The following is a 22,553-nucleotide window of genomic DNA, read 5'->3' on the forward strand; positions in this document are numbered from 1 at the left end:
TGTTTCTGGTCTCCTCTTCTGCTTAGATGCTTTGGGTTGACATTTCTGTCTGTCCTCTACCTCTCTTGTTGACCAACTTCTCTCAAAGAAAAATAAAGCAGACATCTGTCACCCAGGGTTTTTTTTCTCAGGCTCTAAGCCTGAATTCTAATAGCCTCACGTTGAGCACCATTTATAACTGTTTGGGTTTTTACTAAGCCTGCCCCAACTCCCAGATAAGGACATGGAGACTTATTTATGGCCATAAGCTAGGCTTGTTCCCATCAACTCTTAACTTATTTATCCCATTTATACTATTCTGTGTTTGCCACAAGGCTAGTTACCTCTCCCCAGTTTCATATGTCCAACTTCCTCTAAGTCCTGGGGTGTAGGGGTGGGAATCTTCCTGGGCCTGGCTCTATCCTAGAGTTTCTCTCTCTGTCTCTGTCTCTGTCTCTGTCTCTGTCTCTCTGTCTCTCTCTCTCTCTCTGTCTCTCTCTCTCTCTCTGCTGGATGTCCCACCTTCTAATCCTGCCTCAGCTTATTGGCCAGTACATTTTTATTGACAGGTGATACTTCCACATAGTACACAAAAGATTATTTCTATAGACACCCTGGGACCCCACCTCTGGAGTGGACTGAAGGAGGCAGGACCAGCCTATCTTGCATCTGTTTGTTTAGACCCCAAAGTAATTTGAGAAAATGTGTGAGGAGTTTCATGTGCCATCTCTATCAGAAACAGTTTATTTCTAATAAAGAATTCCTGTAGATGTGGAATCCTTAACTCAAAGGCAATCAAGGTAAGACACAGGAGGAGCCTGGTAGCCTTTCCAAGTCTCACCTTGGGGATGTTCTTGGCGTCTTGGTCCCAACCCTGTGCCCACTGCTGATGCATCCTCTCAGACACACCGTTACAGGTGTTTCAGCTAGGTAAGAGTGTTTATGCTTCATTCTGCATCATAAAAACCTCAGACACAGAGTTCTGAAAACCCGAGATGTGAAAGTTGACCAGGATGTGGCTCCCCTTTGGAACATAAGATTATTTTACAAAAGTAGCTGGAGGCCTCACGATGTGGTTATTTATAATCTTTAGTTACATCACACAGAATTTCACAAAGTCTCCCTCCCAAATCATCAATGTTTAACATTACATAATGATTCTAGTAGAAATACTCCAATGATATTTCTTAGGACTTTTTCCAAAGTGTATGGAATACTATTTTTCTCTTAACTATCTCATGCTCAGTATCTCAGTTGACGCCCACTCTCTTGACGATATATCAGTATCTTGTGGCACATATGGTGACCTTGAAGGGTGTGGATCATCTATTTTAGTACCAGGTCCCTCAAATGCTTTACACTTACTTTTAGTTTGCCTACTTACATTTTGTGTCTGTCCTTTGTGTCTGCCCAAAGGTTGCTGCTCCTCACTTACTGTCCTCTAGGTTTCTGTCCTGTCTTCTCTTGTACAAAGAGAACAGCTTGCTTCTAATCCTTTGGATTTACAACCCAGGTAACTGAGTTTCATAGGGCTGTGTGCATAATGCAAGCATGTGTATTTTGCTCCCCCCTGAGTGTTTCTCTCTCTTCAGAGTAAAATATAAAAATTTCAGAGTTTCAGCATTTGGGTCATCAATCATACTTGAGTTATTTTTATTTTTTTATTTATAGTTTTTAAGTTATGGACTGGATTTCCAGATAAATATTCTTTGATTGGTGCATTTCGTCAATGAGATGAATTTCTACATCCAACCAATATTTGTTTCATGCATGGGCGACATCTTGTAAGTCCTTTGGATTTATCAATGCACAAAGAAAGATGTCCTTGCTTCCAGAGGGCTTATTTTATCACAGAGAAAATAGATAATGGTCATAAGCTTAACAATTACTATTATAAATCCCTATTTGTGTTAAACATGATATATATTATGGAAGAAACAAAACAAAACACCCAGTGTGGGACATGCATCTTCACTGATCTTCACTTCCCTGAGAGAGGCACAGCCAAGAACTTCTTCTGGCGTCCCTGTTGGCCTTGGTCCCTCCTGATGACTTGTGCTGAGCCTGAGGCCTGCCTGTCTCTGCTAGGTAGTACCACCGATGCTGATTCCTGTTTGCTATCCTGACTCTACTGAACTAGACTATTGTTGTATCCGTAAAGTGTTTGCAAGTAGATTGAGCTGCTGCTGCTGACCTGTGAACTGTGACAACCATGACAATTACCAGACAACACAGACAGGAGTTACCCAAAAAACCTTTCTAAACAGGTCTACTTCCTGTATCCTTTCTTTCCCACCAACTCTGGTGGGTGGTGGGCTAAAAGGGAGGTTAAAGCATTTAAGAACCATCATTAAAAATGAGACTTTTTAGAAAATTAAAGTTACACCCAGTAAGAGGTGGTGGAGATTATAATATTAGTGTGGTTAGGATAGGGTTCATCTGGAAGGTCTTTCTACAAAGAGGCAGGGATTTGAACTAAGCATATGTTTATGGTAAGAATTCTCTACAATAGGAATAGCCCGGGTGAAGACTTTGGTATGGGTTCATAGATTGCTCTAGGACTGGCTAGAAACTGGATGTCCTAGTCGATGTTCTGTTGCTATGAAAACAGCATGACCACAGCTATTCTCATAAAGGGAAGCATTTAATTGGGGCTGGCTTACAGTTCAGAGGTAAAGAGAGCCCTTTGCCATCATGACGGGAAGCATGGTGGCATGCAGGCAGACGTGGTGCTGGAGAAGTGTTCTTGAGGGCTCTATATCTGGATCCACAGGCAGTGATGGGTGGGAGGGGAGACACAGACAGACAGGCAGACAGACACTGGGCCTGGCTTGAGCATTTGAAACCTCAAGAACCACCCCCAGGGACACATCCCTTCCTCCTGCCACACCTCCCAAGCCCTGTCAAGAGTTTCCACTCCCTAATGACCATGCATTCAAATATATGAGCTTATGGGACTAGTCCTAGTCACACCACCACACTGGGGCTAAGTAAATGCAGGCAGGAGTGGAAGCCACACTGAGAATCAGGCAGGTCATGTGGAGAATGAATGACTCTTACAGGGACCTCGGCTTTCACTCTGGGTTCTAGTAGAAGGATGAAATGACTTACATTTCTATTTCGTTATTATTTTAATTTTAAAAACATTTTATTTGGTGTGTGTGTGTGTGTGTGTGTGTGTGTGTGTGTGTGTGTGTGTTGAGGGACATTCATGACAGCTACAAACACTTGTGAGCTGCCCATGTGAGTGCAGGGATCCAAATTCTAGTCCTCTCTTAGAGCACTAAACATTCTGAACCGCTGGGTCATTTTTCGACCCGCCCCGCTTCCATTTTAAAGTCTCAGTACAGTTATAGTAGTGAGACAGTTGTGGAGAGGACCACAGAGTCAGAGGAGAGACCTAGTAGGAAGCCATTGCAGTTATCAGATGAAAGATGAAGGTGGTTGGCCCAGGAGGTGGCAGGAAAGATGTGGGAATCGCCAGGACACATGCTGGGTGAAGTCTGCCCAGGAGTTCAAAGGAGGACTCTCCAGTTCTGTGTTCCTCAAGGCTTGTATTCTGGAACCCTGACGAGGGCTGTTGAGGAACTGAAGAAAGGACAGACAAAGATACACATAGAGTAAACTGGGTTCCGCTGGACACTGCTACAGTTCCCAGCCCAGAACCTCAGTGTGTTTAATGGGAACAGCACAGGGGCAGGGGTTAGCCAGTCTCTTTAGGTGAGCAGTCTCAGGCTGTCATCTTGTTTCTGCTTTTGAGACAGGCCTTCTCTGTGTAGCCATGGCTGTCCTGGACCTGGCTCTGTAGATCAGGCTAGCCTCGAGAACTTTACCTCCTGACCGTTGGTGTTGAAGGTGTGTGCTGCCATCCACTGCCACCAAACCAGCTCTAAATATCCGGAGGAGGCTACAGTTGCTAGTCTTTATAGGCATGCACTGGCCAGTCGTCCATAAGCACAGAGACTCCCCAGGAGAGCTTCTCCACCCCGCTGAGCCTCACACTGGGGAAGGCTTTGCCACTTTCAAGAGGCGAGGCTTTAGAGTCCCCCACATGGCCTTGTTCGTGTCTACTCACTCACTGGAGACTTTACTCACTCAGTGTTTCTCCGTCCTCTACACTATAGGGGATGAGGTCGAGAATAATCCTGAGGGTTTTAGATGGGTTGTGGGGCCATCCGTTTTGTTGGAGAAGGCAGACTTATTGAATTTGCCGTAGACATTCTATTGGTCATGTTGGATAGGAGATAGAGCACGCGACTGTGGAGTTTGGGAGACAGCTCTGAGCTGCAGATAGAAATTTAGAGATCACTAATATGTACACAATATTTAGAGCCATAAAACTGATTACCGAAGAAGCGTTGGTAATAGAAAAAGAACATTTTGGAGGAAGGGACATAACTAACAGAAGAGCCTCGTGGGAGGAAGTTAGAGCAGGAGAAAAAGAAAGGAGTGTGGAAGGAGCTTCGGAAGGCAAGGAAGGTGTTTTGAAATATCTAGATACACCATGTCATGTTGACTAAATATGAGAGAAAACTGAGGGTCTAGAAAGTTTACTGAGCAGTTTGCATTTGAAGGTTTTGTGTTTTACGTCTCTTCCCAGCATGCTTTGCTGTCAAGCTGACCAACACTGTGTCAGGTCAAGGCTGGGACTGTGGGGATGCTGGCATTGCTACAGTCAAAGCCACAGACTTACAGCCCAAGCGCAGAACAGAGGCCTAGCTGATGGGTTAGGCTGCCACCGAGGCTGTCCTGTTAGAGCACAGTACAGGAGCAGTCAAGTCAGCAGGCTGAAAATGGAGACCGGAAGGTGCAGAGGAGAAGAGTACTAACAACGTGGCTGCATTGTGAGATCTGAGAGTGACGGTCCTCGGTAGCAGATGGGGAAGAGAACAGAGAATCAACATCCCCGAGACAAATACTGAACACCAAGGAAGCAAGCCATCACAGCTGAGGCACGCGGGCTGCTGCGACACACAGAAGTGAGATTATCAATAAAGCCAGAGTTGGCATGTCACGAACAAATAAACAACATATGGCTCACTGGTTGCCATGTCCCCGGAACCATATCCGCTTGGAAGACAGGGTGCCGCTGTAGTTTCCAGTTCTCGGAGACGTGCTTTTGCTACGTATGGAGGCTGTGAAATTATACCTACCCAGTTTACCTGAGAAAAATTGCTACCATAAAACAACCATGGATTTCTGGTGAGGGTGAGTGGTTGCAATTACCTGTTCCTTTCCTGCCCGCCTGTGAGCTCCGATGTTATGTATAAAACAAATAGAAAAATGATTTTAGTAGTGGAGAGAATAACACAGTGGTGAGACGTCGAGTCCTCTGAGGCTCTTCCTCTTCCTCCTCCACTTCCTTCTCCTTCTCTTCCTCCACTCCCTCCTCCTCTTTCTCCTCCTCCTCGTCCTCCTCCTCTCCTTTCCTCCTCTCCTCCTCCTCTTCTTCCTCCTCCCCCTTCCTCCTCCTCTTCCTCCTCCATTCCCTTCTCCTCTTTCTCCTCCTCCTCGTCCTCCTTCTCTCCTTTCCTCCTCTCCTCCTCCTCTTCCTCCTCCTCCTCCTCTTCCTCCTCCTCCTCCTCCTTCTTTTCACCACATATATATCCCTAGATGGTGTTGAAATATACAGTTTGTAAAAAACAAAACCAAAAAGCCCTTACAAATTATTATCCTAAAAAAACCCTGTTTCCCTGAGGTCATAGAACCAAGAGAAGGGACAGCCTAATAAAACACGAAACTTGTAGACAACAATGGCTCTCTTTTAGTCAAACTCTGTAACGCCATGGGCCTACTTTCAAGGCTGTTACCATAGACTGAGGGCAGAGCCTAATTTCTTCTTCCCTTTGTGGCTGTAAGCTTCCAATAAACTCCTTCTTGTATAAATTGCCTTGGTTATGGTGTTATGTCACAGCAATAGAAAAGTTATTATTAACAGTTATTAATGTCTGGAATCACAGAAGTGTATGAAGGGGCCTCTGTCTGGGGCTGGTGCTCCACTAGAGACAGGAGACACTGAAGAAGAGCTGGGCAACAGTGGACACACCCAGATGGTCCATCCCCTGCCTTTAGGCTTTTCAGTACTCCTACTATGTGTTTGGGCTGTATCACTGTCTGAAACAAAATTATAGTAAGGAATGGTGGTGGAACGGGCAGTGAGTGTCTTTGAGTGTTCATAGACTGACTGCTTGGGCAGGTATGCAGATTGAGGAGATGTCAGGGAGGGACCAAGGACAAAAAATTGACCCTCTGTGAGTGACTGTGGGAAACACAAAGGAGCCCCAAATAGGACCACAGAAGCCAGTTGTGCGAGGGTTGCTTCTTGAAGGCAGCACTGTGGTCCAGTTATTAAACAAGGCAAGCTGCGAGTTCTCCTTTTCAAACCCAGATCCTCAAGACCTGGTATGAGGTGCATGCTGCAGTAAATCCTGTTCTCTCTGATGAGCCAGTCAATAAACAGAAGGGGGAGAGAGAAGGACAGCAGAGAGGCATATGACATCAGTTATGATTATTTCATCCTGAGAGGTCCCTATTCAGCCAGGAGAATGTGAATTATGATGTATAGTGGTAAGTAGATTAGAAAAGTGTGACTACAAATTTGTCTCTTTTAGGTTAATTTATTTTACTGCTTGTGTATGGTGTTTTCGCCTCTATCTATATATACCTAAGCTCTCAGAGTGTGTCTGGTACCCTCAGATGCCTGAAGAGGTTGCGGGTTCATCTGGAACTGGAGTTAGAGAGGGTTGTGAGCCCCCCATGTGGGTTCTGGGTTCTCTGCAAGAACAGCATGTGCTTCTAACCACTGAGCTGTGTTTCCAGCCCCTGGCATGCAAATTTCTGTTACTATAATTTAGGAACTTAAGAAGAAGAGGAGTTAAAAATGGAATATCCTATCATAATTTGAAGATTATTAGTAAACGGTTTAACACACATCTATTCAGCATGGGCAGTCAGAGATGACAGACAAGAGAAGAAGGATAGTATACACCCCAGAAAAGGAGCAGGCGTCTCAACAGAGTTCAGTTGAACTGTCCTAACATTGTTTTAGCCATGGGGTCTACTGTTCCAGTTTTAGTTACTAAAATATTGTCTAGTTTGCCCTTTGTAAAGGCGTGTGTATGAATGAACGAGTGTGGGAGCTCTCTTTCATGTGGGGGTCTGAGGACAACCTTGGGGAGTTGGTCCATATCTGTGATACCCACCCTTTACCTCGCAAAAGCAGAGTCTCTGTTTCTGCTACCGTGCAGTCCAGACTGGCTTCTGGTGATCCTCAGGGGATTCTCCCAGCTCTGTCTTCTCTCTCACCATACCCCTGGGTATCACACATGTGGACCCCTGCATCCAGCTTTTCACCTAGGTTCAGGGATAGAACTTGGGCCATCCCCAGGATTGACTGGCTAGAGTTTTTGCCCTACTGAACTGTGCCTCCAGCCCCCCTTATAAAATATTGCTTTGCGTTAAAGAATTTTAAATGTATAGGTGTGGGTCCGATTTCCGCCCCGCTACAGGACACTGTTTGAGAGGCAATAGGACCCAGAGCTTGACAGTGCTTATCCCATGATACTGCAGGGTGGGTGCTGGGCTTCCGGGAAGGGCGGGGACACGGCCCTCTGAGAAGTGAGAAAGCAGAAGCTGGTATTCCCTGGCTTCTAGTCGCTGCTGGAGAACCGCACAGAGAGGTCAGGAACCTAGGGTCAGGGTCCACAGTCCCGAGACCGGGTGGGGCGCTCCCAAACTTCAGGCTCAGTAGAGTTCTGCGGAGTTGAGAGCAGAGTTGGGGGCCTGTGGCCTAAGAACTGGGACTGCCCAGGGGCTGGAGCAGGGATGGGGGCCGGCAGGGGGTGGGGGATAGGAACTCCAGCTTTGTTCATCGATGAAGGTACTTGGCTGCGGTTATGGCCGCGAGCTCAGATAGGCCTTCTATGGTAGAATTAAGCAGCGGATCTGTAGGCGAAGGCTTTCTCCCCATGGTGGTTCTTGATGAAAAAGACAGTCCTTGGTTCCAAACTGTTCACTGGTTGTTCATCGTGGAAAATGGATGCGTACCCACTTCTCAGGGTGGAGCAGAGGTTAAATACCTTTTACGGGGAGGAATGTCTGGGAAAGGGAGCTTATTGGCTAAACCCTCAGGGCCTCTAGGTACCTCTTAGCATAGAGAGCTCTGTTCTGTGACATGGGAAAAGCGTGGCATGTGTTTCAGGCCAGGGATCTGTCAGGGAGCAGGGAGCTGCCTACCATCTCAGGTTCCCTGAGCTTCCCCGGGGAACTCAGACCCACTCTACCCACTGAGCTTCCTAGAATGGTATTTCCTTTGAGGGTGCCTAATCTCACTAAGGAAGGAAATGTTACTCAATTTGTAAAGACAACAACAACAACAACAACAACAACAACAACAAACCCCCCTCTCTTTTCAGGATCTAATTTTTTTTCAGTTCACCACTAGACATAAATACACCATTTCCCCCCATGATTCCTGTGTAAACCAGATGCCAAGAATAGTTTTATATGAGATGGAACCTGCAGATATATCATCCAAAACTCCTGGCATTTCTCCACGGAGTCTGCGAATCTTGTTTGGTTTTTCAGTGGAAATTAAGCTGAAGGGAAGCAGGTGGGATGAGTGTGTTAGGAAGACGTTGCCTCGCTTCTCTCTCAACCAAAGATCAGCAGGGATTCCACACCCCTGAGCCGCAGCAGCAAGCTTCCGTTTGGAGGCCGATTGAGAAGATGTACACTGAGGAGCACCCATGGCAGAACTCTGAAAAGCAATGCCCTGTGTGCAAAACACCGTTCTTCTGGGTGATGGAGATGGACGGAAACTTCCATACTAAGTTTTTGTTTGAAGGAATAGTCCCTTGGGAACAATTTCTCAGAGTGTCTGCCTCTTTTCTGCCACCGGGAATAAATCCAGACTAAACTACGAGACTATAGTTCGTCAAATTTTCTTCTAAACAATTCAAAATTTATCCTTAAGAAAGCTGTAGGCAGTTTCTAATATGGGCATATTTTTAATTGCCTTGCTTATAGCTATCGCTACAAAAACGTCACGTTTCTTCGGGATGAGGATTGATTAAGGGAGAGGTGATGGTAGAGTATAGGTAATAGGACACAGCGGATGGAAAGGTTTAGGCAGAGAGGCTGTCGGGAGATAGGGGATATTGTGGGAGTTGTGGAAGGTTAACCAAAATGAAAGGGATACAAAAGTCATATAGGAATCTACTATCCTGTAGTGGAAAAAATAATAAAAATGTTTGGAGGGAGATGGCCTGAAAAGCTAGAAGAATCTGTACCCAGGAGCCATGGGCTATTAAATAAAAACTTCTTCCTTAGGGGTTGTTGGTCAGTGGCCCCAGAAGCTCCCTAAAGCAACAGAGGCTCTTGCCATCTCTCTTGCCAGAACTAGACAATAAAACTTTATTTTTGAAGATATCACACATCTTGGATTCATGGTCCAGAGAAACCAAGGTTGAACTGATTTGGAAGTTTCTTCCCTGCTGGCCAGTTTGCTTAGTCTAGAAGTTACTACGGAGGATGCTATGGGAAAAGGGAAGAGGATGCTATGCTTGCCAGGAATGGTTGCCCCCTTGTGGATCAGTGGCAGGGTAACCAACTGCTCCCTGGATTTGAACCTTGCTCCATATCTGAGCTTGGTATTGCGAACCTGGTCAAATACCCACATCAGGGGAGAAAGATCATAGGCTCTAAGTGGGCAGGGGATACTAAATACTGTTGTTTAGCTAGACTGATACATTGTCAAGCTCCTTCCTAATATTTATGTTTACACCCTCAAGCCTTAAGGAAAGAAGTCCCCCTTTCCAGTGGACAGTGGTGAAGTGGTGACTCGTGGCTGTACATGGCAATAAGGGATGAATGAATACTCAGCCCTATCCCTTTCAAATTCAGGGACTTTAGAAGCAGGAGTGGAGTGGGGGTGGGGTAGAAAGAATATAAGAACAAGAAGACAAGGAGAGTGGCTGGGAAATGCTATGTCCTGGGCGAGAAACACCCAAGGCAATTTGATCTCACAGCAGCTGCTGGTACCTGCACTGGGTCTGCTTAAGAATGGGGCCACTGTCAGGCAGAGAGGGAGGAGGGGGCTCAAGGGTCCCACCCTTAAGCACCGAGCAGACAGACTGAGGATAACGGGGACCCACCGGCTTCTGTGTGTACCCACTGAGGATTCCACCAGACTCCAGTAGATAGTCCCAACCCAGTGGTCACACAGATGGCCCTACATCAATCAAATGGGTAACAAATCCGATTCAAAGTCATGATTCTGAAACAGAGGCTGTAAGGGTAAGGGGAGGTTGATAGGTATCAGACTGAGGTGTGTGTGTGGGGGAAGAGTGACCAGTATACATTATAAGTGTGTCTGGAACTGTCAAGTAACAATCAATAAAAAAAAAATGGCCTCTTTTCCCAGAGCCATGCCTAATAAGAGTCACAACGGTCTTGTATTTACATAGCTTATTCAAGATAGAGCAGGTTTTTTGGGCACATATCTCTACAAAGATAAACTATATGTTTTTTTAATAAAAATATCTTATTCTATTTTATTGAGAGAGAGAGAGAGAGAGGAGAGAGAGAGAGAGAGAGAGAGAGAGAGAGAGAGAGAGAGAGAGAATGTGTGCACAAGTGTGCCTGCTATGGCACGTGTGGATGTCCGAGGACAGCTTGCGTGAGATGGTTCTCACTTTCTACCATGTGGGTTCTGTGGATTGAATTTAGGTCTTCGAGCTTGGCAGCAGGAGCCTTTACCCACTGAGCCATCTTAATAGCCCCAGTGTGTCTTAAATAAACGTAACTATGCTCTGAACTTATTGCATACACTTCTGTGTATACCACCAAGTGACTGTGGAACGAGGGTGGCCCTCTTTTCTCTGCAGTCTATCGAGGACAACTCAGAAGGGAACTGTGCGGGTTAGTTTTATGTCCCCTTGACAAGCTAGAGTCATTTGAAAGGAGGGACCCTCCATTGAGAGAATTGCCCCACAATATCGAGTCGTAAGGCCTTTACTTAATTAGTGATTGGTGGGGGCGGGCCCAGCCTACTGTGGTTGGCGCCATTCCCAGGCTGGTGGTCCTGGGTTCAATAAGAGAGCAGGCTGAGCAAAACACGAGGAGCAAGCCAGTGAGCAGCACCCCTCCATGGCCTCTGCATTAACTTCTGCCTTTAGCTTCCTGCCCTGTTTGAGTGATGGGCTACCATGTGGAAGTGTAAGCCAAATAGACCCTTTCCTCCCCAACTCGCTTTCTGGTCATGGTGTTTCATTGCAGCAATAGGGACCCTACCTAAGACAGGGACATTAGATGCCATAGTCTTTAGAGATTCACACTGTTTGGATATGTGAGGTTTTCATCGACTGGGACAAAAATATTTTTTGTTTGCACACAGACAGGCCCAGCTCCTGCCAAGTGAAATCTTGGGAACTCAGGGTCATTGAAAGTTTGTGTTCAATGCTGTGTTCAGCAGCTGTTCAGACCGTATTGTTCAGATGTATTGGCAGTTTAAAATGCAAAGAGGGAAGCTATACATATTATTTTAAAATTTTGTGTTGGCTGGTTTTGTGTGCTAAGGGATACTCTTTAGAATAGAACATGGAACCATTTCTAATCTTGTTTTCGTAAATGAAATATTCGATTTATCACATTTTAAAGCAATTTCAGTTGGAAAGTGCACCAGTTGTGGGAGCCAGTAGAATTTTTGAAGCCAAAAAATGTGGCGTGCGTGCGTGTGTGTGTCTTGTGGGGGTGGGGGGAAGCAAAGCTTCTTTGGATTCATCAAGAAATAACACTTCTGGCAGGGATGCCGGGATGCTTGGGCGGAAGAGAGCCAGCTGTGCCTAGTGACGTCAGGATCCTCAGGCTCACCCAAGGCTTGGCTGGCTGTCTCTGCCTACAGTGCTGATTCTGGTAATCTTGCGTCCCTTCTGAGGACAGCGGGGTGCCGTCCCTCACTGCATATAAATATGTTATGGCCACCTCGTTTTCATGAAAAAGAAAGACAAAAGGCTGTGCTATTTTCCATTTCCATTGCCGTATAGGCTGACGATGCTGGCAGAGAGCAAGTATCTTACTTAGCATTTTCCACTTGGCAAGAGACAAAATCTGTATTATGGTTAGGGTCTCTCTAAGGATATCTGGTGGGTTAGCGAAGAAAGGATAAATTTCTCGTGAGGCCACCCTTTTTGCTCTGTATTGAGCAGATCAGGTGTCCTATCATATTGCAGAACTGTTTCAGCTGATGAATCTACCTGGTGGTTTATTCGGTTTTCACAGGCACCTTTTGGACAATGAGGGAGCCCGGTGTGCCAGTAGGCAGGCATTATACGTGGCCACTCTGTCCCCTTTGCCAGGGAGTTTCCTTTTGACCTGACCTTCTGGCCTTTGCTGAGGGTAGGGGACAGCACATTCTCTTCTGTAACTGCATTTCAGATGAAATTAGGACGTTGTCGTCAGGACCCATGAAGGCTGGAATGTTTAGTTAAAAATCAGGAAGGGGTCCAGACAATGGGGCATCTGGCTCGTTGACCAGATGAGGAGACAGAGAATTATGCTGGCTGGACTGGTTCATATCAGCTTTCAGCAAGTCCAGGGCTCTCTAGCCTTGTAGGACTATTTGGGGGTTGGCCTAGATCACTTTGGGAGCAGTTTGTAGTCTGCAGTTGATTTCTGTATGGTGCCTAACCTCTGAGTGGAAATCCGCAGAGACAAATCTAGACTAGGGATGGAAGGTAAAGTGAAGGAACTTAAAGAAAAAAAAAATTTCATATTTGGAGCTTCCCTCTTAGGAGTGGGTAGTGGGTGGGGAAGTTGAGGTTGTGGATTGACATGGCAGGAATAGTTATCTGGTGTCCATTTGAGCTGTGACAGGTGGATTCAAGTTGAAATTCCCTGAGACTAATTTGAATTACAAAAAAGATAAAGGTTTTAGTAATATTAACGTTACCATTGTTTATAATCTTCATTGAAATCCACCTTGTAGAAAAAGCAGTTAACGGGTGTCTGTAAACAGACACATGCTGTGACACGAATCAGAGCAAAAGCTATGGTTAGGGGCTAAAAAGCATGAACTTTTCTTTTTCTCCTGTCTAGAGAGATGATGGATATAGATTGGATTTAGATGTTTTTATTTTTATTTATTTATTTATTTTAGCATGATGAAAAGCATCTTTAAGTTTATATTTAGAAGACAACCAAAGGCAATTTAAAATCTTGAGCTTGCAACTGGTAACGGCAGTCGGTGCTTTACCAGCTTGTCAGAGCTCCATTGATCTGTGTCACAACTCCGGACCTTTGAAATCTTAGTATTTCAGCAGCGCAGCGGGGGAGGAAATCGGAAGCTTTTTATTTTTTAATTTTAAACAACTTTTTAGATCTTTATGACCTATTTAAGTGTTTATATCCTTGGATGCTGTGTCCTTTAATATAAACTTAGAAAGGACACAGGACAACAGTGCATCTTTAACTGCTGCATAGGACAGCATAGACCTTCAGCATCCCGACTCAGGAAGCCTGAGAGACTTTCCTGTGGATCAGGAACATGGAAACTGGCCTACCTTGACTTAGGCAGAGGAGGGCAGTCAGCCCTACAGTGTCCACAGTTGGCCCAGGGGTTAACATCATCACAATCCGGGTCTGTGCTCCGTCTGTCTTCTTTTGGACACCTTAAGGTCACCTCTGGATTTTCTGTCATAACCCTTTCTATTAAACATTTTAAATGCCACATTCAGCAGACCTTTGAAAAGTTTTGAGGGTCATCTGTTAAGTGTACCTGATCTTAAATAAATTTTTACACGCTCTGAGTTATTAGCTTTAGGCTTAATCTTGAAACACGTATAGAACGATAAAGTTTATCCCGGTAAAAAAAAAATTACATTTGTATTTAGTCTGACTATAAATACAGTTCTGACTATATTAAAGAACTTGGTCATTTACTTGCCTCTTGTAATCCTTAGTAACCTTTTACAAGTTAGTACCTTTTATAAGATTAGAACTCAAACTTAGTTTCAAATTGATTAGCATTTTCGTGTTGACGTTAGCCTTTAGAAACACTGAACTTACGGTGGGGGATTTAAGAACCTGTTGCAGGTTCAGTAGAAAATTTAAACAGGATACACAGTAGCTATGAATGCCCCACCTTCTCCCGCAGCAGGAGCCAGTTCTTAAGTTTTGCATAGTTTGCTGCCAATGGGCGGCACCTGCACATCAAAGTATCTGGTCTTTCATCCTGTCATACAGTCCCGCAGAGCCGGCAACAGGCTGTGCGCTGTGCGCAACCACCAAAGTTAGTGGGTTTTGTTTAAAATCAAGGCAGACTTTAAGATGCCGTCTTCCTCTAGAGCTCCCCGTGGGGTCAGTGTGTTGAAATCCTCGTTTCCCCTCTCAGCTTCTTTTTAATTTTGTCCTTTATTTAGCATCTGTCCCCTGTTTTGCTTTGGAGCCCCTTTCTAGTCATTTTCATTGAGACCCTCAGTAGGAGCCTGCCTCTGTGAGAACCTTGTAAGATGCTTATTGGATTTTTCAGGTGATGAAAATCACACACCCATTTGTAGATATCTAAGACTACCTACCTAGAATCATTGCATGTAGCATTCTGGAAATGTCTGGCAGCAAAAGTCCTCCTGTTTTGTGCGAAAACAGTTAAGAGGAGTAGTCCAGGGGGCGGAGGGAGACCCTTGCTAGGCACAGTGACAGATTTTGGCTGGGCGTTTGTGCTTAACCTAAAAGAAAATATCTGAAGTTTTTGTGCCTATGGATGTGGTCCTAACTGTTATGAAATATAATGGGGGGGTAATTGGCGGGGCCATGCCAAGGTGCCCCCCTGAGAAATCACGCCATGTGACAGACCTCATATAAAGGGGTTATCTGGGGGAAGGGAAGGGAGTGAGGGCCTGGAGAGATGGTAGAGGCAGACACAGGAGCAGAGCCATGAGGGCAGAGAATCGGGGACAGAGAGGGACAGAAAGGACAGAATGTGGGAGAGAGAGAGAGAGAGAGAGAGAGAGAGAGAGAGAGAGAGAGAGAGAGAGAGAGAGGGGGCAGAGGCCAGGAGCTGAGTGCTGGGGTGGCAGGAAGTCCTTTTATACCCGCAGGCACCAGGCAGCAGGAACTGGGGGCAGCTGATGACATACACAGTTGCTAGGTCCCTGGGAGGAGCCTAGCAGAATTGCCTGTAAGCCAATAGGAATGCTTTCACTTTTTCATCTTTTATCTAGAATAAGGGAGGTTTTGTTTTTTTTTTTTTTTTGCCATTTTCTGCCAGTCCAAAATCCTGGTCGTATTCTATCTCATGGCATCAAACCTCTGTTACGTTATATTTTAATCAGAAGATTGACTAAGTGTGCCAGTCCTGGCCAGAGACAGTGACTGTTAGGTTGGCATCAAAATCTGGTCAGAAAGGCAAGTAGCCCTAAGCCAGGAAGTGGCCTGGGCTCGTTTTTTTTCTCGAGGGATAGTTTATTTTATTTCCCCTCTTGTTTGTTTGTTTGACTTTTTAATGAAAATTTTTTTGGCTTAGTTCTCTAAAGTGTAAACTCTAGAATTGGCAAATTAGAAGAAATTTTGTATATATCACGCTACTGCAGAATAAATGCAGAATTTGAGGAGATGTAAGGGTTCAGTCCGCGACATTTGTGATAAGGTGGTGAAGCAGAATACCTGTTACTAAGTTTCTTTTCCTTTTCTACTTTTTAAAATGATTTTATTTACATTCCAGCCGTTGCTCTCCTCCTAGTCTCCCTTCCCACAGTTCCTCCTACCCTTGCCTGCCCACCAGTCTCCCCCGTCCCTGGGGCCTCAGGTCTCTCGAGGTTTAAGTGCATCTTCTCCCACTGAGGCGGGACCAGGCGGTCCTCTGCTGCATATGTGCTTGCCTTGGACCAGCCTGGTTGTGTGTGCTGCCTGGTTGGTGGCTCAGTCTCTGGGAGCTCCCGAGGGTCTGGCTGAGTCAAAACTGCTGGTCTTCCTATGGGGTTTCCCTCCCTTTCAGCTTCTTCAGTCCTTCCCCTAATTCAACCATAGAGGTCCCTGACTTCAGTCCAATGGTTGGGTGTTAAGTATCTGCCTCTGTCTCAGTCAGCTGATGGTAGAGACTCTCAGAGCCTATGCTAGGCTCCTGTTTTCAGTCTCTTCTCCATTTTTATCCTGCAGTTCTTTAAGACAAGAACAGTTCTGGGTCAGAAACTTTGACTGTGGGTTAGACCCACAGTCCCTCCCTCCACTTGAGACCCTATCTATCTACTGGAGGTGGACTCTTTGTTGCTGGAGGTGGTAGTGTGTGTGTGTGTGTGTGTGTGTGTGTGTGTGTGTGTGTGTGTGTGTGTGTGTCTTCTTTTTGGCTTTGTTGCAAGATGTTTTATTTCTTGTGTTTTCGTTGGTGGAGTTTTACTTCCAGTATATTCTGCGGGGCTGGATTAGAATGATATTGTTCAAACTTAGTTTTGTCATGGAATATCTTGGTTTCTCTATCTATGATGATTCAGGGTTTTGCTTGGTATAGTAGCCTGTGCTGGCATTTGTGTTCTCGAAGGGTCTGGTTGACATCTGTCCAGGCTTTTAGAGTCGCTGTTGAGAAGTCTGGTATAATTCTGATAGGTCTGCTTTCATATTTTACTTGGCTATTTTCTCCTGTAGCTTTTTTTTTTTTTTTTGTTTTTTTTTTTCTTAGTTGGGGATTGAACCCAGGGCCTTGCACTTCCTAGGCAAGCGCTCTACCACTGAGCTAAATCCCCAACCCCTCTCCTGTAGCTTTTAACATCTTCTTTGTTTTGTGCATTTAGTGTTTTGATTACTATGTGACAAGAGGATTTTCTTTTCTGGTCCAATCTATTTGGCGTTCTGTAGGCTTCTTTTCCATTTATGGTCATCTATTTAGGATAGGGAAGTTTTCTTCTATGACTTTGTTGAAAATGTTTTCTGACCTTTTGAGCTGGGAATCGTCACCTTCTTCTATTCCTATTATTCTTAGGTTTGTTCTTTCCATTGTGTCCTCAATTTCCTGTATATTTTGAGTTAGGAGCTTTTTACTCTTTGTATCTTCTTTGACTGATATGTAAACATCTTCTATGGTATCTTCTACCCCTGAGATTCTCTTTTCTATCTATTGTATTCTGTTGGTGATGCTCACATCTGTAGCCTCTGCTCTCTTTCCTAAGTTGTCTATCTCAGGGTTGCCTCAATTTATGTTTTCTTTATTGTTTCTATTTCCGCTTTTAGTTCTTGGACCCTTTTTTCAATTCCTTCACCTGCTTGATTGTATCTCCCTGTATTTCTTTAAGAGATTTATTTGTTTCCTTTTTAGGGGCTTCTACCTGCTTGCCTGTGTTTTCCTGCATTTTTTTAAGGGAGTTATTTTTATTCTCCTGAAATGACTCTATCATTACCATGAGATGGGATTTTAGGTCACAATCCTGCTGTGGTGGGAGAATTGGTTTCTGATGGTGCCAAATTCCACTGGGTTCTGTTGCTTATGTTCTTGTACTTGCCTCTCACCATCTCTGGTTATCTCTGGTGTTAACTGGCCTGGATGCCTCTGACTAGATTGGAGGCAGGTAGAGCTCTGTGACCCAGGTTAGAGCTGGTCTCCTGGGAGGCAGTCAGTGTTGGTTCTCATTAGGGGTGCCTCCCATGTCTCTGGTTAGAGCAGGCCTCCTGTGTCCCTGGCTAGGGTGAACCTCTTGGGAGTCAGGCAGTCTCTGGGCTCCAGGGGCAGGATATGCCCCGGTTGTAGATGGAGGTGCAAACTGGAGGGACTGTGCCCCTGGTTAAGGTAGGCCTCCTCTGTCACTGGTTGTGGCAAATCTCCTGGGAGACAGGCAGACTGTGTTCCTGGTTAACTGCAGACCTTTTAGAGGCAGACAGGCTGTAGGGTATGAGAGAATATCAGGGGCTGATGTGGCCCGGGTCGGGAAGCAGACCAGAAGGAAGGTGAATCTCTAGGGCAGGTAGGTCCTTCGTCAGCTGGGCTCTATGGGTGTCCCAGATGGTGTGAGAATTTGAACCAGAACAAGGCTCACCTGTGTCCCTGGTTCCTGCAGACCTCCTAAGAGGGAGATAGTCTGTAGGGTGATTTAGTTTCTTTTTAAGAGCAAACAGTTATTGATCACAGTAAATAAAATCTCACTTATGTTACCTTGATTGAGGAACAGAAATTATTAATGGCTTTTATTACATCTTTAATTATCATAGTCTTTTAATGTTGTTTCCCAAATTTTTTAAAAAACAAGTTGGATCCAAGTCACCTGTACAGTGTGCTGCAGTAAATTAAGATTACACATTTATAGATTTTTAATTATCAAGTCTTAGAAAGTCAGGTGAAATCAATGGTCTGTTTTGTTTTCTTTGCGCACTCTCTCTCTCTTTCTCTCTCTTTTCTTGTCACAAAACCAGGTGACGTACCTGTTGTGAGTAAATTAAACTTTTAAATAAGCATGCTTGGGTCTAGAGAAGGGGGAGCCGTAACCCAACTCCAGACCCAGCTTTTCAATAAGCAGAATTGTGTAAAACAGTATTCCAGCTTTATCCATATCTAAAAATTGAATCCAGTGACTAGGGGGCGTAACCTGAGGACAGAGAAGGTTCAGAGGCAGAAATTCCAATGGTTGCTAAAGCAGCCATAGCAATCCACCGAGGTTGCCATGGTGCTGGTCTGGTGTTTCCTGTCAGGTCTTACCCTTCTCACTTTTGCAGACCCCCCCCCCCCATTCTGCATGCTTTCTGCTGTTCATCTTCCTGAGCACCACAGCCAACACCTAGCAGCAGACTCAAGAAGGGAAAACAAAGTTGTGCGAACGTTTTTTAGTAGCTAGGGTAGCAGATTTTATTAAAGAGACAGACACAGGGGGGAAAAAAGGAAAGAAAGAAAGAAAAGAAAAAGAAACCAGCAAACAAAGAACATGGAGTCAGCAAAAAAAAAAAAAAAAAGTGAAGCTGGTCGGTACAGAACACAGAATTTTCACATGGTTGAAAGAAACCTGTCAAAACAAAGCATGAGGTGAGCACCTCAGTTCATACGTTATATGGGCTTGACTAATTTCCATCTTGGCTCTCAGTAGCTAAGAACCAAGTGGGCAGAACGACTTCTTGCTAGGACACTGGCCAGAAGATAAACAAAACACACAACAAAACATAGGGGACCAAGAACCAGGTGCCAAAAACCCGGGTGGGCATTGCAAGGTTTTGCTGGTGTCTGGAGGAGCTTGAGTACCTTATCAGGTACCTCTCTGTCCCCTAGGTGCGATCCTACCAGAAACAGTACCAGATGTCATAGAAAGAAACACCTTCCAGGAGTTACCGATAGAGACCTCTTCAGATACATTCCTACTGGTTTCCTTTTAGTGGCATTTGGCTCTAAGTGAAAATCTGCCTGCCTTGGAACATCTTCAAGGTGTGCACCTTCTGAAGCAACATTCCAGTCCCAGCAGCCCAGAGGGAAGGGCTTCAGAATTTGGGTTGGGGGTATTTGGGTTGGGGGTCTTGATCTCGTGGGCCCTGCAATCGTTAACCCCACTTAGAGAGTGGGGTTTAGTCTAATTAACCAAGGTTAGAGGTTTTTTTTTGTTTTTTGTTTTTTTGTTTTTTGTTTTTTGTAAGACAGGGCTATCTCCCTAAAGCTGTGTCTGAGAAAATAGCATCAAACACAGGATAAGTGGGGTTTAGATTAGCTTTAAAACTTCAAGGCTAGGGTATTTTCAAGGGTGCTTTGTTTACATAGGAACCTGGCAGAACAGCTCAAAATTATTTGGCAAAACATCTTATTAGGGTGGACGTCAGAACACAGGGTGTGGAACATGTAAAATTCCATTAAATGGGTTAAGACAAAAACCCAAGTTTTACAGAAAACGGGAATGAACTTGTTTTGAGCTTGAAACAAGATGGCTTTTAATCTTAGGGTAAAGTCAGCCTGGGCCATTGGGTTCCCAGTGTTGCTGAGGGACAGTAAAGCGGCAGTAACAAGCCTTGGCTCACTCCTGTGTGTACACAGCAGGCAGAGCGTACAGAACAGAGGTTAGGCTCTGAGGCAGTTGTCTGAGCCATCACTAACCCAGCAGCCCTAGGCAGCAACAGAAGGAGAGACGGAGAAAACCAGGTTTCCCCAGGGTTTTCGGATAAAATGCAAGACAACTGATTAATATGAATTTCAGATCAGTGGGAAATTAAAGTATATATATACATCCCTTTTATTGGAAGGATATAATTACATTAAAATTACTCTTTATCTGAAATTTAAAATTCAGAGGGTTGCTGTATTGGTATTTGCAAGATCTGGCAACTTTTAGTTAAATAACTCTCTGTTTACGGATACTGCTTTGGGATAGATTTTAGTTTTTCATTATTGTGGGTGCACGAGGAGTGTGGGGTAAGCACACGCCATGGCGCGTGTGTGGAGGTCAGAGGGCAGCTCTGTACACTTTGTTCTCTCTTTTCTCTTTGTGTGGGTTCTGGGGATCAGACTCAGGCCACCAGGCTTGCATGGTGACCGCCTTTACCCGCACAGCTGTCACCCAGTTGTTAGCGAGTCCATCCTTTTTAAAAACACTTTTCAGAATATTGACTTTAAGTTTTCTAATCCTGAGTGTTCAGCCCTAAACACATGCTCGTGCAATTAATACTAAATGGACTCGGTAGGTCTTGTGTGTGTGTGTGTGTGTGTGTGTGTGTAAAAGTAATAGGAAAATAGCAAAGAGGTCATGACTTTGAGTGGGAGGTGGGAGATTTGGCAGAAGGTGGAGACAGAAGGAATGGTAGTAAAGATATAAATACAGAACTCATGCTTGAAATTCTTAAAACATTAAGTTAAAACATTTAATTTTCACTTTATGTGTCTGTCTTGAGAGTGGACCCCTGGATGTCAGAAGAGGGTCTTAGGGCCCTGGAACTGGAGTTATATGAGATGCGAGCCATGTGGTATGAGTGCTGGGCGCCAAACCAGGGTCCCCTGCAAGCTGTCTCCCCTCTTCTTTTAAATGTTTTAAATTGTGTTTTTATTTGTGTATGTATGCACACGCAGGTGAGTGTGTGTGTGTGTGTGTGTGTGTGTGTGTACACACATGTTTTGGTAAATATTTAGAAGGACGGAACCTTTTATCCCGCACTAGCACCGGCACCGTAGGGCCACATGGCACTGCGGGATACCTTTATCTCAGCTGCTCCACGCTGCCCCCAAGTACTCTCAGACCTAGGCGGTCCACGAGCCGTTTCAGGGTGGCACCTGGCCACACTGCTCGCTAGAGTTAGTTCCAGTACCAGAGGGCCATATGGGACTAACTGTAATTTTTCTCTGGTTAATATCTCTCCAGGCAGCTCTCTGCTAGCCACGAACTCTCTGGTTCCAGCTGTCCAGTAAAATCAGGGCTCTAGAAGTCCAGCAGTGGCTGGCCTATCACGGCTCCCAGCCATGGACTCTGCCCACTCTCCCAGCAACTGCCCCCTGGTAATTAAAGTATAAACTCCCAACTACCCGGTGAAAGCATGACTCAATAAGCTGTAACTTATCAATCAGGTTTATATGTTAAATTCTCAATCCAATACATCCACACAATAAACTCACAACTAATTGGTAAAGATATAAACTACCCACCTAGATAAGATAAATTGACCTATAGAAATCCATTCCTCAAGAAATATTCATAACAACCTGTATCTATGTGGAGATGTAGGTGAGGATCGTCCACATCTGCCTCCATGTTGTCTCTCTCTTTTCTGCTTCTCCCTCTCTCTAAAACTCTGTTCCCACCCATCCTTCCTTCTTGTCCAATGACAGGCCTCATTTTATTTGTATCTGCCTTCACCTGCATGACATTATCAACCTACACACACACACACACACACACACACACACACACACACACACACACACACACACATTTAGCACAGTCCATATCTAGAGGTCAGAGGACATCTTGAGGAATCAGTTCTCTCCCTCTGCTATGTGAGCCCCAGATTGGTGCAAGTTTTCAGGCTTGGTGCCTTTACTCACTGAACTATTCTGTTGGCTCAAGGGTCCATCTTAGTAAGGCATTCAGGTAAGGGATAATGTGATGATGAACTCCTTCTATGAAGGTGGACTAATGAAATACGTACGGGGTTAATTCTGCTGGTGTCTGTGGCGGTATGTGTGTGATTCTTGTGTGTTTGCTGATCAAGGGAGGAGGCTGATCAGTCCCCGAGTGCTGCCCTGGCTGGCCCTATCCTTTGGCCCAGCTTAGATGTAAGATAAATACGAACCAAGAGTAAGAGAATGCTTGAAGCAGTCCCTACTCCTCCATCTGCCTGGAGAAAGTCACATACCTCTGAGAAACCCTGAGGAAAACTATGATAGCAGTGAGTGCCAAATGGACAGGGCTTCAATTTGGGTTGTTTCCAGTGCCTGTGGGGTTTGCAGGAAATTCTTCAACCCCTCAGATCAGTTTCACCATCTGAAGGAGGAGATTGATCACCTTACAGGGTTATTGTGAGGACTGATGGTTAGCAATGCAATTCGTTCAGCTGTTGAACTGAATGAATGTTGACATCTTAGGACATAAATTCCCCCTTTGGTTCTTCAGAAGTCACAGGAAGGTGTTCTCTAGGCC

The 22,553-nt window shown here is 45.0% G+C and overlaps 1 protein-coding gene across 2 annotated transcripts in view; it reads left to right on the forward strand.

Annotated features, from left to right (window-relative positions):
- Rapgef4 (Rap guanine nucleotide exchange factor 4) overlaps positions 1–22,553 on the forward strand; it is a 287,989-nt gene that overhangs the window by 17,065 nt on the left and 248,371 nt on the right. The window lies entirely within an intron of this gene.

The sequence above is a fragment of the Rattus rattus genome, chromosome 5 (assembly GCF_011064425.1).
Source record: "Rattus rattus isolate New Zealand chromosome 5, Rrattus_CSIRO_v1, whole genome shotgun sequence".
Taxonomy (NCBI): domain Eukaryota; kingdom Metazoa; phylum Chordata; class Mammalia; order Rodentia; family Muridae; genus Rattus; species Rattus rattus.